Source organism: Chiloscyllium plagiosum, unplaced genomic scaffold (assembly GCF_037043375.1).
Source record: "Chiloscyllium plagiosum isolate Xiang-an unplaced genomic scaffold, Cpla_swu_hap1 HiC_scaffold_7, whole genome shotgun sequence".
Classification (NCBI taxonomy): domain Eukaryota; kingdom Metazoa; phylum Chordata; class Chondrichthyes; order Orectolobiformes; family Hemiscylliidae; genus Chiloscyllium; species Chiloscyllium plagiosum.
In genome coordinates, this window is record NW_028270145.1 from 99934159 (window position 1) to 99951677 (window position 17519).

Consider the following 17519-nt stretch of genomic DNA (forward strand, 5'->3'; position numbering starts at 1 on the left):
CCACCTGGCTCCTGGAGTGGCGAGGGGGGGTCTACATGAGTCACCTCACCCGCAGATCTGGCGGGGTGGCTATCCTGTTGGCCCCGCATTTTCAGCCGGAGATCTTGGGGGTCAGGGAGCCAGTGCCAGGCCGTTTGCTTCACCTGACGGTTCGGCTGGGGGGCGCGGTGCTTCACTTGGTGAACGTCTACGCTCCCCCGGCCGGGCCGAGGCAAGCGAGCTTCTTCCAAGAAGTGTCCGCTCATCTCGCTTCCATCGACGAGGGCCAGTGCGTCGTCCTCGGGGGAGATTTTAATTGCGTCCTCGAGGGCAGGGACCACGGCGGTGCCCGCACTGACCGCGCGTCAGGGAAGAGGTTGGGGGACTTGGTCAAGTCCTTCGACCTGGTGGACGTCTGGCGGAATCTCCATCCCGACTCCATCGCCTTCACCTTCGTGAGGCCTGGGGTCGGAGTGTCCAGAATCGACCGCCTGTACGTTTCGCGGGCGTACGCCTCCTGTTTCCCGAAGGCCTCCATGCGGCAGGTGTCGTGCACGGACCACCACCTGGTGTGGGCGGAACTCCTTCCGTTCGGCGCCAGGCTCGGCTCCGCGTACTGGCACTTTAACAACCTGCTGCTGGAGGACGAGCGGTTCCGGGACTCGTTTCGTCGCTTCTGGGCCGGCTGGAGAAGGAAGCGGGGAAGCTTCCCCTCCCTGAGGCTATGGTGGGACGTGGGCAAGGCTCACGTCCGCGTCTTCTGTCAGGAGTACGCGAGGGGGTCGACGAAGAGGCGGAAATCCAGGATCGGGGAGTTGGAGAGGGAGTTGCTCGACCTGGAGTCACGCCTCGGTCAGCCCGACGCGGACCCGGCCCTGCGCGGGGTGTACGAAGAGAAGAAGGCCGCGCTCCGGGACCTGCAGCTCGTCGGGGCTCGGGGCGCGTACGTGAGGTCGCGGATCCAGCTCCTCCAGGACCTGGACCGCGGCTCCCCCTTCTTCTACTCGCTGGAAAAAAGGCGTGGCACCCGTCAGCAGCTCCTTGTGCTGCTGGCCGACGACGGGTCCCTCGTCTCGGATCCGGAGGGCGTCAGGGCCCACGTCCGAAACTATTACACAGCCCTGTTCTCTCCGGATCCGTCCAGCGAGGATGCTCGCAGAGTTCTGTGGGAGGACCTGCCGCAGCTCGGCCCGGAGGACGCCGGAAGGCTCGACGCTCCCGTCACTTTGGAGGAGCTGACCGGCGCCCTCGACCGGCTCTCGAGGGGCAAAACCCCGGGGCTGGACGGGCTGACTGTGGAGTTCTTCAGGGCGTTCTGGGACGTCCTGGGGAGCGACTACGCACAGGTCCTGGGGGAGTGTTTAAATGCCGGACAGCTGCCCCTTTCTTGGCGCAGGGCGGTCATCGTCCTGCTGCCAAAGAAGGGGGACCTTCGTTCCTTAAAGAACTGGCGTCCGGTCTCCCTCCTCGGCACGGATTACAAAATCTTCGCCAGGGTGTTGTCTTCTCGCCTGGCCTCCGTGCTGGCCCACATGATCCACCCGGACCAGTCCTACACGGTCCCGGGCCGGAGGATACACGATAACGTCCACCTGGTCCGGGACCTGATCCATTTCTGTCGACGGGCTGGTCTGCCGAGCGCCTTCCTGTCTCTCGACCAGGAGAAGGCGTTCGACAGGGTCGATCACGAGTACCTGCTCGGGACTCTGCGGGCATTCGGGTTCGGGGCGCAGTTCGTCGCCCGGATCCGACTTTTGTACGCCGCCGCAGAGTGTCTGGTTAAAGTTAACGGGTCCCTGACGGCGCCCCTTCGCTTCGGGAGAGGAGTGCGTCAAGGCTGCCCCCTGTCCGGCCAGCTGTATTCCCTGTGCGTGGAGCCTTTCCTGCGCCTCTTGCGGAGGAGGTTGTCGGGGCTGGTTCTGCGCGGCGCGGGCACGGGGGTGGTCCTCTCGGCCTACGCCGACGACGTGCTCCTCACTTTCACCGACCCGGCTGACCTGGGGAGGATGCGCGAGTGCCAGGCCGTGTACTCGGCGGCGTCTTCCGCCAGGATCAACTGGGCCAAATGTTCCGGACTACTGGTCGGCCCGTGGCGGGTGGACTCTCTGCCGGAGGAGTTACGGGGGTTCAGCTGGAGTACCACCCATCTCCTCTACCTGGGGGTCTACCTCAGCCCGGCTGAGGAATCCTGGCCGGCCAACTGGCAGGAGCTGGAGGCCAAAGTCTCGGCTCGCCTAGGCCGCTGGACAGGACTGCTCCGAGTGCTATCTTACAGGAGTCGAGTGCTGGTCATAAACCAGCTGGTGGCCGCCATGCTGTGGTACCGGCTGGTCACTTTGGTCCCTCCTCTTGGCTTTGTCGCTGGCATCCAGAGAACGTTGGTCGATTTCTTCTGGGACAAAAAGGTGCACTGGGTCGCCGCGCAGGCTCTGAGTCTCCCTATTGAGGAGGGCGGTCAGTCGCTGGTGTGCGCCCGCACCCAGGTCGCGACGTTCCGCCTTCAGACCTTGCGGCGATACCTTTACGTCGAGCCTCCTCCTAGATGGTGCGCCCTGGCGACGTATTTTTTCCGCCAGGTGCGTAACCTCAACTACGACACGCAGCTCCTGTTCGTCGACCGTGACGGTTTGCAGGTCGCCCTCAAGACGCTGCCTGTCTTTTACCAGGACCTGATCACTGTCTGGAACATGGTCGAATCGCGTCGCGCCTACCCTCCGGCTGGAGTAGCGGCTGTCGTCAGGGAGCCGTTGCTCAGGAATCCGCACCTCCGTACTCGCGGGTTCGAGTGGCTGTCGGAGGAGAGGGCCGCGGCGGCGAGGGTGACCAGGGTCGGGGACGTGCTGGGTGCCGGGGGCCTGGGCTGGACGCTGCCGCAGGACATAGCAGGCAGGGCGGCGGTAGACGTCCAGTACGTGGCCACCGCCATCCGACGCCTCAAAACGGCGGTGCTCGGACCCGACGTAGTACACCAGTTGGAGGACGCTCAGGTGTGCGGTGGGATCCCGTCCGAGCTCACCCCAGCCCGGACGGAATTTCACATTGGCCCCAAGGTCCCGTACTTCCCGCGGGAGCCTGTGCCCCACAACCTGAGCCGCCTCCGAAATTTTAACTTTGTTTTGTTTCGGGAGGTGAAAAGGAGAGCCCTGTACCGACTGCTGCTGCACACCATCCACCTCTTCTCCCTCATCCACCGTCCGGACACGCCTTGGCGTGCCCATTTGCCACCGGGCGGTGGGGATCCCCAGTGGAGGGCTCTCTACGCGGGAGTCCTCCCCCTTTCTCTCGGGGATCTGGGGTGGAGGGTGCTGCACGCAGCAGTCCCCTGCAACCGCAGATTGCGGTGGTTCACGGACTCCCAGCCCAACTGCTTGTTCTGTGGCGCTGTGGAGTCCGTGGACCATGTATATATTGGGTGTGGGCGTTTGCACTCCCTTTTTGATTTCCTTAAAAACCTTCTCCTCTGTTTTTGGCTGCACTTCAGTCCCACGCTCCTGATCTTTGGGCACCCGGTACGGAGGAAGGAGGGCAGGTCTGAAGACCTCCTCGTGGGTCTGCTCCTGGGCCTGGCCAAGCTGGCCATCAACAGGTCCAGGCAGCGGGCCGTGGAGGGGGTCGTTAGGGCCGACTGCCTGCCCCTCTTCCGCGGTTATGTTAGAGCCCGGGTGTCCTTGGAGAAGGAGCACGCGGTGTCCACCAACACCCTGGAGTTGTTCAGGGAGAGGTGGGCGCCGCAGGGAGTGGAGTGCATCATTTCTCCCTCCAACTCTATTTTGATTTAGTCCCTACCCTCCCCTTCACTGTTTTGATCACACAGCACTGTCCTTTGATGTGAAGGGCAGTGTTTGTCACTGGCCACCCGGGTGTTTTCCTGTCTTCCTGGTGGTGGAAACTGAATAAAGATTCGTGCACTTTGTGTCTTTCACAGTGTCTTACACCTGCACACACACACCATGGGTGCTGGGGATAAAATAAGCACTACCGCAGTTAGGTGGTAGTGTAGGGTAAAGGAAAAAAAAAAAAAGAAAAATAAAAAAAAATAAATTCCCCCCCCCGGTCTCTCTGGGGAAGAGGCACCGGCCCTTGGAGGGGAGGGACTCTCCTGCAAAAAAAAAAGAAGAAAAGAAAAGAAAAAAAAAAAAAAAAAAAAAAAAATAAATTCTCCCCCCTCTATCTGGGGAAGAGGTGCTAGCCCTTGGAGGGGAGAGACATTCCAGTAGCGCGCCGGTGGTGCCTCTCGACTGTCCCGCACCGCGGGCCGACCTGCCCAAACCCCCAGGGGCTACAGCAGGGCCTCCTGCTGCCTCAACTCCTCCAGCCCCTGGGGAGGACTTTAATAACCACACGGGCCGTGGTGTGGGTGACGACGGAGGACCCTCTGCTGGGTCGTCGAGCGGCGGCGGAGGGGAGGAAGGTGTTATCCTCGCTCCTCCCTCCCAGACTGTTTTTCCTGGCCCTGGCCCTGGGTGAGGACCTTTTCCCTGAGGAGCTGGGCGTCCCGATGTCAGGAGAGGAGCGGGGCCCCGGGCCTCTGCTGCCCGACGACCCAAACTCGGGGTGTTCCGGGAAGGGTGCGCTGAGGAAGGTGCTGCTGGTGACCCTGGGGATGGGGTCGCTGGGGGTTTGAGGTCAGTTGGCGGTGCCGGACCAGCCCCCATCCTCTTGGTGAGGGAGGGGTCGGTGACCGAAGGCGACCTCCCGGAGGAGGGTTCGGGATTGGTGATGGACACCGGGGATGACGCGGACTCTGTCTGCAGCGACATTTGAGTCCTGGGTGCCCCCCACCGATCTCCCCCTCATCATCCCCCTCGAGGAGCTCCAGGAATTTGTCGAGGAAACTCGGAGTCGCTGGGATAGAGCTCAACTGGCGTTCGACCGCTGGAGCTCCTTTGAAAGAGTTTACTGGTCGGCCCATGCTGCTCGCCAGACGCCTGGGCTCGACGATAACGAGCGAAAGCGAGTCAGGAACTTCCTGGGGGCACTCCTGGTGAGGGCGAGGGACTTCTGTGCCCCTCCCTCATCCTCCCTGTAAATATGTATGTAGGTTTTTAACTGTACTGGTGGTGGTTGCACAACGCTTCCAACATGGAGACAACTATAGCCAGCCTCAACATCAACGGCAGCAGGGAGTCACAGTGCAGATTCCAGACCCTCTCGGTCCTCCGAGACGGGAGGTATGCGGTGTGCTTCCTGCAAGAAACCTACACTACCCCGGGAGATGAAGCCACCTGGCTCCTGGACTGGCGAGGGGAGGTCTACATGAGTCACCTCATCCGCAGATCTGGCGGGGTGGCTATCTTGGCCCTGCATTTTCAGCCGGAGATCTTGGCGGTCAGGGAGCCCGTGGCAGGCCATTTGCTTCACCTGACGGTTTGGCTGGGGGGCAAGGTGCTTCACCTGGTGAACGTCTACGCCTCCCTGGCCGGGCCGAGGCAAGCAAGCTTCTTTGGAGAAGTGTCCGCTCATCTCGCTTCCATTGACGAGAACCAGTGCGTTGTCCTCAGGGGAGATTTTAACTGCGTCCTTGAGGGCAGGGACCATGGCGGTGCCTGCACGGATTGGGCGTTGGGGAGGAGATTGGGGGACTTGGTCAAGTCCTTCGACCTGGTGGACGTCTGGTGGAATCTCCATCCCGGCTCCATCGCCTTCACCTTCGTGAAGCCTGGGGTCGGAGCGTCCAGAATCGACCGCCTGTACGCCTCCTCTTTTCTGAAGGCCTCCATGTGACAGCTGTCATGCACGAACCATCACCTGGTGTGGGTGGAACTCCTTCCATTCGGCGCCAGGCTCGGCTCCGCGTACTGGCACTTTAACAACCTGCTCGACCTGGAGTCACGCCTCGGTCAGCCCGACGCGGACCCGGCCCTGCGCGGGGCGTACGAAGAGAAGAAGGCCGCGCTCCGGGACCTGCAGCTCGTCGGGGCTCGGGGCGCGTACGTGAGGTCGCGGATCCAGCTCCTCCAGGACCTGGACCGCGGCTCCCCCTTCTTCTACTCGCTGGAAAAAAGGCGTGGCACCCGTCAGCAGCTCCTTGTGCTGCTGGCTGACGACGGGTCCCTCGCCTCGGATCCGGAGGGCATCAGGGCCCATGTCCGGAACTATTACACGGCTCTGTTCTCTCTGGATCCTTCCAGCGAGGATGCTCGCAGAGTTCTGTGGGATGACCTGCCGCAGCTCAGCCCGGAGGACGCCGGAAGGCTCGACGCTCCCGTCACTTTAGAGGAGCTAACCGGCGCCCTCGACCGGCTCTCGAGGGACAAGTCCCCAGGGCTGGACGGGCTGACTGTGGAGTTCTTCAGGGCGTTCTGGTACGTCTTGGGGAGCGACTACGTGCAGGTCCTGGGGGTGTGTCTAAATGCTGGACAGCTGCCCCTTTCTTGGCGCAGGGTGGTCATCGTCCTGCTGCCAAATAAGGGGGACCTTCGTTCTTTGAAGAACTGGCGTCCGGTCTCCCTCCTCAGCACGGATTACAAAATCTTCGCCAGGGTGTTGTCTTCTCGCCTGGCCTCCGTGCTGGCCCACGTGATTCACCCGGACCAGTCCTATACGGTCCCGGGCCGGAGGATACACAACAACGTCCACCTGGTCAGGGACTTGATCCATTTCTGTCGACGGGCTTGTCTGCCGAGCGCCTTCCTGTCACTCGACCAGGAGAAGGCGTTCGACAAGGTCGATCACGAGTACCTGCTCTGGACTCTGCGGGCATTCGGGTTCGGGATGCAGTTTGTCGCCCAGGTCCGACTTTTGTATGCCGCCGCAGAGTGTCTGGTTAAAGTTAACGGGTCCCTGACGGCGCCCCTTCGCTTCGGGAGAGGAGTGTGTCAAGGCTGCCCCCTGTCCAACCAGCTGTATTTCCTGTGCGTGGAGCCTTTCCTGCGCCTCTTGCGGAGGAGGTTGTCGGGGCTGGTTCTGCGCGGCGCGACAACGTGCTCCTCACTTTCACCGACCCGGCTGACCTGGGGAGAATGCGCAAGTGCCAGGCCGTGTACTTGGCAGCGTCTTCCGCCAGGATCAACTGGGCCAAATGTTCCGGACTACTGGTCGGTCCGTGGCTGGTGGACTCTCTGCCGGAGGAGTTACGGGGGTTCAGCTGGAGTACCACCCATCTCCTCTACCTGGGGGTCTACCTCAGCCCGGCTGAGGAATCCTGGCCGGCCAACTGGCAGGAGCTGGAGGTCAAAGTCTCTGCTCGCCTAGGCCGCTGGACAGGACTGCTCCGAGTGCTATCTGACAGGAGTCGAGTGCTGATCATAAACCAGCTGGTGGCCGCCATGCTGTGGTACCGGCTGGTCACTTTGGTCCCTCCTCCTGGCTTTGTCGCTGACATTCAGAGAACGTTGGTCGACTTCTTCTGGGACAAAAAGATGCATTGGGTCACCGCGCAGGTTCTGAATCTCCCTATTGAGGAGGGCGGTTAGTCGCTGGTGTGCGTCCGCACCCAGGTCGCGACATTCTGCTTTCAGACCTTGCATCGATACCTTTACGTCGAGCCTCCTCCTAGGTGGTGCGCCCTGGTGACGTATTATGTCCGCCAGCTCCTGTTCGTCGACCGTGACGGTTTGGAGGTCGCCCTCAAGACGCTGCCTGTCTTTTACCAGGACCTGATCACTGTCTGGAACATGGTCGAATCGCGCTGCGCCTACCCTCCGGCAGGAGTAGCGGCTGTCGTCAGGGTGCCGTTGCTCAGGAATCCGCACCTCCGTACTCGCAGGTACGAGTGGCTGTCGGAGGGGAGGGCCGTGGCCGCGAGGGTGACCCAGGGTCGGGGATGTGCTGGGTGCCGGGGGCCTGGGCTGGACGCTGCCGCAGGACAGCAGTAGACGTCTGGTACATGGCCACCGCTATCCGATGCCTTAAAACAGCGGTGCTCGGACCCGATGTAGTGCACCAGTTGGAGGACACTCGGGTGTGCGGTGGGATCCCGTCCGCGCTCATCCCAGCCCGGACGGAATTTCACATTGGCCTCAAGGTCCCATACTTCCCACGGGAGCCTGTGCCCCACAACCTGAGCCGCCTCCGGAATTTTAATTTTGTTCCCTTCCAGGGGGTAAAAAGGCGGGCCCTGGAAAGGCTGCTGCTGCACACCGTCCACCTCTTCTCCCTAATCCACTATCTGGACACGCCTTGGCGTGCCCATTTGCCACCGGGCGGTGGGGATCCCCAGTGGAGGGCTCTCTACGCGGGAGTCCTCCCCCTTTCTCTCGGGGATCTGGGGTGGAGGGTGCTGCACGCAGCAGTCCCCTGCAACCGCAGATTGTGGTGGTTCACGGACTCCCAGCCCAACTGCTTGTTCTGTGGCGCTGTGGAGTCCGTGGACCACGTGTATATTGGGTGTGGGCGTTTGCACTTCCTTTTTTATTTTCTCAAAAACCTACTCCTCTGCTTTTGGTTGCACTTCAGTCCCACACTCCTGATCTTCGGGCACCCGGTAAGGAGGAAGGATGGCAGGTCTGAAGACCTCCTTGTGGGTCTGCTCCTGGGCCTGGCCAAACTGGCCATCAACAGGTCAAGGCAGCGGGCCGTGGAGGGGGTTGTTAGAGCCAACTGCCTGCCCCTCTTCTGCGGTTACGTTAGGGCCCGGGTGTCCTTGGAGAAGGAGCACGCGGTGTCCACCAACACCCTAGAGTTGTTCAGGGAGAGGTGGGCGCCGCAGCGAGTGGAGTGCATTATTTCCCCCTCCAACTCTATTTTGATTTAGTCCCTGCCCTCCCCTTCATTGTTTTGATCACACAGCACTGCCCCTTGAGAAAGGCAGTGCTTGTCACTGGCCACTCGGGTGTCTTCCTGATGGTGGAAACTGAATAAAGATTCGTGCACCTTGTGTCTCTCACTGTGTCTCACACCTACACACACACACACCATGGGTGCTGAGGAAAAAATAAGCACTACCGCAGTTAGGTGGTAGTGTGGGGGGGAAAAAAGAGAAAAAAACAGAAAAAAAACAAGAATGTCAGACATCCTCACACTCCAGAAAAGAAAATAAAAAAAATTTAAAAAAAGAAACGAAAAATAAACACGAGCGCCAAACTGGCCATAAACAGGTCCAGGCAGCGGGCCATGGAGGGGGTCGTTAGGGCGACTGCCTGCCCCTCTTCCGCGGTTATGTTAAAGCTCGGGTGTCTCTGGAAAAGGAGCACGTGGTATCCACCGACACCCTGGAGTTGTTCAGGGAGAGGTGGGCGCTGCAGGGAGTGGAGTGCATTATTTCCCCCTCCAACTCTATTTTGATTTAACCCCTGCCCTCCCCCTCACTGTTTGATCACACAGCATTGCCCTTTGAGGTGAAGGGCACTGCTTTTCACAGGTCACTCGGCTGTTTCTTTCCTTCCTGGTGGTGGAAACTGAATAAAGATTCTTGCACCTTGTGCCTTTCACTGTGACTCACACCTGCATGCACACAACATGGGTGCTGGGGGAAAAAAATAAGCTCTTCAAAAAAAATAAACAAGAGTGTCAGAGGTTCTGCTCACTCTGAGGGAGTTGGGTCTGAGGGAGCTGGGTCTGTGTCAGACACCCTCCATGGGTAAATAAAGGGGGACTTGGTGACAGGATACCAGCCTCTGTGGAGTTATTTCCGACACACATCAAAAGAAGATAAACACGAGCGCCAGGGTTTTAGCTCACTCTGAGAGCTGGCTCTGTGGAAGCCCAATCAGTGTCAAATATTATGCATGTGGACATAAAGGGTGACTTGGTAATGGAATACCAATCTCTGTGGATTATTTCAGGCCTCACTGGACTTCTTGTTCAATTCTGCCACAGATTCCTATCCTTTCCCATCTCAATCAGACCCATAAAGGATTCAGCCCATTCCTCCTCAGAACATGGTTGTCGGGTAACATTGAATTTGGCACCCAGGGTGGATGTTCACATAATGATTAGTTCTAGCTGTTTATGAATAATGAACAGCACTGTAACAAACCTTTTTCCTCATTTCTCTCCTTTTCTGGAAGTATTTTCAAAACTTCCTTCAACCATGGGACTGATGCTATGTTTCAGATAATGCAGGACAAACCGGGAATCTCCTGACAGATTCAAACAATACTGTATAGTGCATTTCACTGATGAGATTTTTGAAAAGCAATCAAAACATGAGATAAAAGGTATGATAAGTGTGAGCAACAACTTATTGCATATATTTGCTGACACTAGTGCCTCGACAAAGTTTCCTAATGTCTTTCTGGTTAGTAGCAGGAATTTGGATCTAATGAGGGACTTCACTGTGGTATTTCAGCGTACCACTGCAGCACACAGGGAAAAAACACATAATTTTCAGACAACAATTCATTCCAGAAACAAAAACGGAATCTGCTGGAGAAACTCAGCAAGTCTGGCAATATTTGTGGAGACAGAAACAGAGCTAATGTTTCAAGTACAATATGACTCTTCTTTGAAACTGAAGGGTTCTTGGAAATCATGGTTCATATGCTGTGCTCAAAGGTGAAGGAGGTGCAAGGGGAACAGATGGTAAGGAATCCAGAGCAAAAAGCAATGAGAGTGTTCATTACAGCAGAGGAGAGATACAGATAAAGAATAGGTTTTAATGGTAGCTGTTAACAGCAGTAAACAGGTCAACTTTGTTCAGAGCAAATACTTTCAAACAATATACTGAAGTAGCAAGGTGGGGAAGCAGGTATAATCAAAATAGAGGATGGTATTCACAGACTACTTTCTTGAACGATTGCTCAACTCATATTGTAAGGGAGATGCTTAATACATGGTTTCCTAAAATGTATTAGTCTAGGTTTGTACACAGCACTATATTTAACAAACATTTGATGCTATGATTTCACTGGGCTTTACTCTCTAGAAAGTCAAAGGGATTGAATTTGTGTGCTGTATGGCTAAGTCTAGAGTCTTTTAAAAATATCAGGTGATGTGGAACCATATGGCACTTTTTGCCAGTAGGAGAAAGGGACAGTGCATGAATCATGCAGGCCTGAAACAAGAATCGACTGGATCATTTGAAAATAAAACTGAGGTCAAACAAACACAGTTGTGAAGTTCCAAATGCCTTAAACTGCAGTGTGAGAGTCGTAAATTTACAGTGAAGATGCAGAGCTCTGCAAATTACCATGTTAAACAAAAGAAGCCCTGCCTCTGTGATGGTAGTGCATTGCAAACCATGGGAGGTAGGGAATTATGGAATAGAAATAGGAGATGTGTGGTCTTTCAGGATTATTCCTCACTTCAGATAGTAGGGTGAGAGAGAGGGCAGAATGCCACACTTGCTGATTGAAGTATATGTTCCGAAGGAAGAAGAAAAAATAGATGAAACATTTTCTCACATGTAGATCTTAGAGAGAGAGAGAGAGAGAGCAGTGGTCGTAATATGCCAGGATATGCAGGGCAGACCACAGTAGGAAGGAGGTGGAAGAGTCAAAGTTTCCCTGCTACAAGAAATGGGTCACGCAAGTGAAAGCTTTGGATTTCAAAAGAAATAGACACAGAAGGAGAGATCTTGCAGCACAACCAATCAACCCATACCCTGCTGTTCAATTCAATTTTACCATTCATCTCAATTCTTAGAGAGCTAGCTTTCTCCAGGGTCTGAGGTGGACATTTCTCAATCAGCCATGAACTGGGTTATTACCATCTGATTTTGCTTTCTGATAAAATACAGTGAAAAGCTTCATTTGTCACCACAGAATGGTGCCATTTTGAATAAATTACATATATGGAAAAATAGAAAGAAAGCCTGAAGACAACCCACCTGTCCTGAGCCAGCTCATCACCATTAACGACATTTGTGCTGCCACCTCTCCACCATCACTTCACCCGCCGTCTACATCAGAAGCAGCCAATATCAAAATTGCTGAATCTCATGCGCCAACTTTGCCATTGGGCCCCTACTCCTCTGCTACCACTTCGCCATCTCCTGCACCGGACCAACCAATGTTAGGATTGTCTCTCTCACCACTGGGCCAGAGCCATCAATGTTGTCATGATGCCCTTCTACCACTGCTTCACTGGCCCCAGTGCCGGACCCAACCAACAAACATGTTGTCGGTCCTCAGGCGCCATCTTTTGCTGCTGAGCTTATCTCGCTGACGTTGTCTCGCCCATGTAGCAACTGCTGATTCCAGGTCCTATGCTTGCTCCAGAAAAGCAAGTGGGGACTCACTGTCCTCCCTCCTGGACCTGCTCAAGGTTCACAGTGGGCCGGCCCGAAGTCTACAGCCTGGTCCCAGTTTGAGACTGCTTGGGCTTAGTGCGCCGGTCTCTCGCCAAGCTCAGGACAGGGTAAGTAAGTTAAAAATAGAAAAGAGAGGAGTAAAAAATAAGAAATAGGAAAGCGGTCGGAATAGACAAACTGTGGCACAGGAGCCCTACTCCGCTGTCATATTGCACTCCCATGTCTTCAATTATGCTTACTTTGTTCAGATGGAGGAGTGCGCCAATTTCCCCATGGATATGACATCACAGACCAAGAACTTAGCAGGCTTCACTTCTAGTATAGGCCCGAAACGTGGTCCACTTCGTCTTCATCAGACCCCACCTTCACCTTTTAAATACTTCCAAAATCAGCAGACATGACTTGATTCTGCTCCTAGTGGGTGGCACGGTGGCACAGTGGTTAGTACTGCTGCCTCACAGCGTCAGAGACCCAGGTTCAATTCCCACCTCAGGCGACTGACTGTGTGGAGTTTGCACACTCTCCCTGTGTCTGTGTGGGTTTCCTCCGGGTGCTCCGGTTTCCTCCCACATTCACAAAGATGTGCAGGTCAGGTGAATTGGCCATGCTAAATTGCCCGTAGTGTTAGGTGTAGGGGTATGAGTGGGTTGCACTTTGGCAGGTCGGTGTGGACTTGTTGGGCTGAAGGGCCTGTTTCCATACTGTAAGTAATCTAATCTACGTCTGCACCTCCCTTCAACTTGCAACTCACCCCCATTATTGTGGGGCTGATTCTCATGGGGGAGCATATCTGCCAAGTTAGGAAATTTCCCCACTTTCCTATCTTGATGATGAAAATCTAGCTCTAAGTATTAAATATGACAAAAGCATTTTTAATCATGGCCTGTTCAGAAAGTTAAAATCACCTTTTTCAACCTTCCTTGATGGGCAGGTCTTTCATAGTACTGTACAGAAATATTCAGGAATTGAAGTTATACATCTGATTTCTAATGGGTAGCAAGCAGAGTGGGTGGGTTTATGTTAGAATTGAACAAAACAACCATAAACTTGACTACAGGACAGTAGACATCTTCAAAGCAAACCGTTCAGGAATGTTATGATACATCTCTGAAGCAAATGGGACCTGAACCCAGGTCTGCTGGCTCAGAGTTAGGCACAGCATCACTGTGTCATCAGAGCCTTCTCAAGAGCTTCACTCTAACATACTTCCAACTGAGCTATTTCAGCTGACCCTAAGCATTATGCTGTCTCACCATTACTACTTCATTGGCATCTCACTTAAACATGGACTTGCGTGGCTGACATTCCTGCAGTATTTAAAGGACAGTGTACCTCAGAGCACAAGTATATTACATTTCTATTCAACTTATATTGTGAAGGAAATAGAGAAAGTGGAAAAACACTTACCCACATATAGGCAAAGTGAGAGCGTGGAGGTAGTTATGTGTCAGGGTATGCAGGCAGGAGATTGTAGTATAAAAGATGTGGAGTAGTCATTGTCCTTATTCATTCTTGTACATTCTCCAGGAAACCTCACAATTTAATCCCAACCTTGGCAACGGCTTACAAATATCTAGCATTCATTTTGAAGAACAGCATCAGTTGAACCCATTTTGCGCCCTTATGTAGCTATATACCTTTCAGGGCACAAAGAGTCATAGATTCATACATCACAGAAACAGACTCTTCTTTCCAGCCAGTGCATGCTAAACATAATCCCAAACTAAACTAGTCGCACCTGCCTGTTCCTGGCCCATATCCCTCCAACCCTTTCCTGTACCTGTTCTTATCTAAGTGTCTTTTAAATGTTGTAACTGTGCCCACTTCCACCACTTCCTCAGAAAGTTTATTCCACACATGAACAACCGTCTGTGTAAAAAATTTGCCCCTCGTGTCTTTTTTAAATCTCACTCTTCTCACACTTAAAATATGGTCCCCTAGTTTTGAAATTCCCCATTCTAGGGAAAAGATATCCACCATTAACCCTCTTTATACCCCTCATGATTTATATAAAATTCTATAAAGTCATCTCTCAACCTCCTGTGCTCCAGTGAAAATGTTCCAGTCTATCCAGCCTTTCTTTATAACTCAAACCTTCCATTCCCAACAACATCTTGTAAATCTCTTCTGAATGCCCTTCAGCTTAATAATACCTTTCTTATAACTGAGCAACCAGAACCAGTAGGCCAGAAGAGGTCTCTTGTAACCTTAACATGACTTCCCAACTCCGATGTTCAAAGAACTGAGCAATGAAGGCAAGCATGCTCAACTCCTTTTTAACCACCCTGTATATATGTGACACAAATTCCAAAGAATTATGTAGCTGAACCCTTAGGTCCTTCTGTTCTACAACATTTCCCAAAAACCAACCATTAATTGTGTAAGTGGGCGGCACGGTTGCACAGTGGTTAGCACTGCTGCCTCACAGCGCCAGAGACCCGGGTTCAATTCTCGCCTCAGGCGACTGACTGTGTGGAGTTTGCACATTCTCCCCGTGTCTGCGTGGGTTTCCTCCGGGTGCTCCGGTTTCCTCCCACAGTCCAAAAATGTGCAGGTCAGGTGAATTGGCCATGCTAAATTGCCCGTAGTGTTAGGTGCAGGGGTAAATATAGCGGAATGGGTCTGGGTGGGTTGCGTTCGGCAGGTCGGTGTGGACTTGTTGGGCCGAAGGGCCTGTTTCCACACTGTAAGTAATCTAATCTAATCTAAGTACTGCCTCTGTTTGGTGTACCAAAATGCAATACCTCACATTTATTCAAATTGTACTCTGCCTTCTATTTTTTCAACTCAATGAGCAACTTGATCAAGATTCCTTTGTAATCTTAAAATGTTTACTAAACTTTCCAAATTTAAACACTGAACATAGTCAAATCTAAGCAAGGAATTGTGAGAAATTAGCCGAAGATAGTGTTGCATTGGAGTGGTAATTTTCCTACCTTAAGCCAGGAAATCAAGGTTCAAATATCACTTGCTCCAGATGTTTGTGATAACATCTTGGAATAGATTGATCAGAAAATATCTGCACGATCATCTAGATAAGCAGATTATGGAAAATGCAACAATAAAGCCAATGTTGGGGTTATTGTAGAAAATATCCTCAAATTGATCAACGAAAGATGTTGTGAATCTTGAAAGAGTTCAGAAAAAATTTACAAGGATGTTGCCAGGATTTGTACCGAAGGGTCTGTTTCTGTGCGGTACATCTCTATAATTTTATGACTCTATGATCAGCACTGGGAGAAGGATAATTTGTTAAGGTCAGCCCTGCCCAACATCAAAGTAACATTTTTGATCATCAGTATTGTAATTACTCAGTTAAGATGCTCATGAAAGAACATTTCAGTAACCAAATAAGACTAATTAGGGGAGTGCAATTTACTTATTTTCAGATGTCATTAAGTTTCTCATTTGGTCAGCTGAAAACTTAAGCAGTTTGATAGCTACCAAGGAAGGTCAGTGTTTTGATCTGTGGTGAGAGCATCAGTCCAAGTTCCCCTTTGCTGTGTTCATGATCTTCACAAATCTCATTTCAAAGCACACAGGGTGCAAGTAAGTTAATTTCATGTATCCAATCTTTCATTGATTCCTTCTCCCAATTTACTGACTGAAATAATTGCACAGAGGCCAGTATCCCATCACCAAGTTACCTTTTATTACATGTGTACAGTACATGGTCTCTGACTAGCCAGCCCAAAGCCAGTTCCCAGGCTCAGTTGACCTTCTGAATCTCCTGTTTGTATATATCAGCCAAGCCTCCCTGACTGGCCCAGGTTAAGAACCACAATCGAACATTTCATTGTTAACGAGATCCACTTGGCCCTAGTTCCAATCACTACACTAACTCAACTTCTTAATTATTCCTTTAAGTTCCTTTCTACATTATTCCAATCTACCCACCATATTAAAATTTTAAATTAATTTCCTTCAGGTAAAAGTTCACCAACTGCTTTGCTGATTCAAGAGAATTGAAGAAATGTAGTGTTTTTCACAGGGTGAATAATTATTTCCTTTGCTCAATTGACAAAGGCATTACATAATATGGAACAAGACCATCAATTTGCATTGTCTTAGTTTATCACTATGTCAATTACAATCTACAGGATTGGCACCAAAATTGCCCTCACTGAATTCCAGTTAGGAGGTGGATAAACAGCCAAAAGGCTCCACCTCCTGATTGTTACCTTTGATGGAGATTTCCTGAATTAGCTGCTACTTTCTATTTTCCTGACTCTTCTGGGAGGCAGAGTGGTGGCACGGTGGCATAGAGGTTAGCATTGCTGCTTCACAGCGCCAGAGACCCAGGTTCAATTCCCACCTCAGGTGACTCTGTGTGGAGTTTGCACATTCTCCCCGTGTCTGTGTGGGTTTCCTCCAGGTGCTCCGGTTTCCTCCCACAATCCAAAAATGTGCAGGTTAGGTGAATTGGCCATGCAAAATTACCCGTAGTGTTAGGTAAAGTGGTAAATGTAGGGGAATGGGTCTGGGTGGGTTGTGCCTCAGCGGGTCGGTGTGGACTTGTTGGGCTGAAGGGTCTGTTTCCACACTGTAAGTAATCTAATCAGAGAGAAGAAGAGATAGCACAAATCAATTAATACAGATGATGAATAATGGTTAGCATTCACGGCGCCTAATAACCTATCCTCATGCCAGAATACTTAAAGAAGACATCACAAGAAGAGGTGAAATAATATCCTCAGATTCAGACATTGGAAAGTAGCAGCATTTTAAATGTTGTAGAACAGTGTAGAAACGGACCATGCAACCCATAAGATCCGCACTGACCCTCTGAAGAGCATTCCTCCCAGATCCACCCCATCCCTGTAACTCTACATTTCCCATGGCTAATCCACCTAGCCTACACATCCCCCAAGCCTATGGGCAATTTGGCATGGACAATCTATCTAACCTGCAAATCTTTGGACTGAGCACCCAGAGAATGTGTACTCAGGGAGAATGTGCAATCTTCACACAGACAGTCATCCAAGGCGAGAACCAAACTCAGGTCCCTGGCACTGTGAGGCAGCAGTGCTAACCACTGAGCCACTGTGCTAGTTGCTTGCTGGGGTTTTTCTATTTTCCTTCCTCCACTTCTTTAGCTTCCAGCACCATTCCAAAGCTGCACTGGGAGCTTTTGTGAATTCTACAAATGAATTCACTTGACGGAACAGGTAGATCAGTACACATAATCTAGCTGGCACCAAGCAGCCAACAATTCATAAAACAGATATTGTATATCTCATCAAATTGGGGCTCTGAAGTATGAGCTGAAAATGTGTTACTGGAAAAGCGCAGCAGGTCAGACAGCATCCAAGGAGCAGGAGAATCGACGTTTCGGGCATGAGCCCTTCTTCAGGAAGTAAGACACAAGAATCAGGTAGCCTGCACGCACAGAGCTATACATTCATTT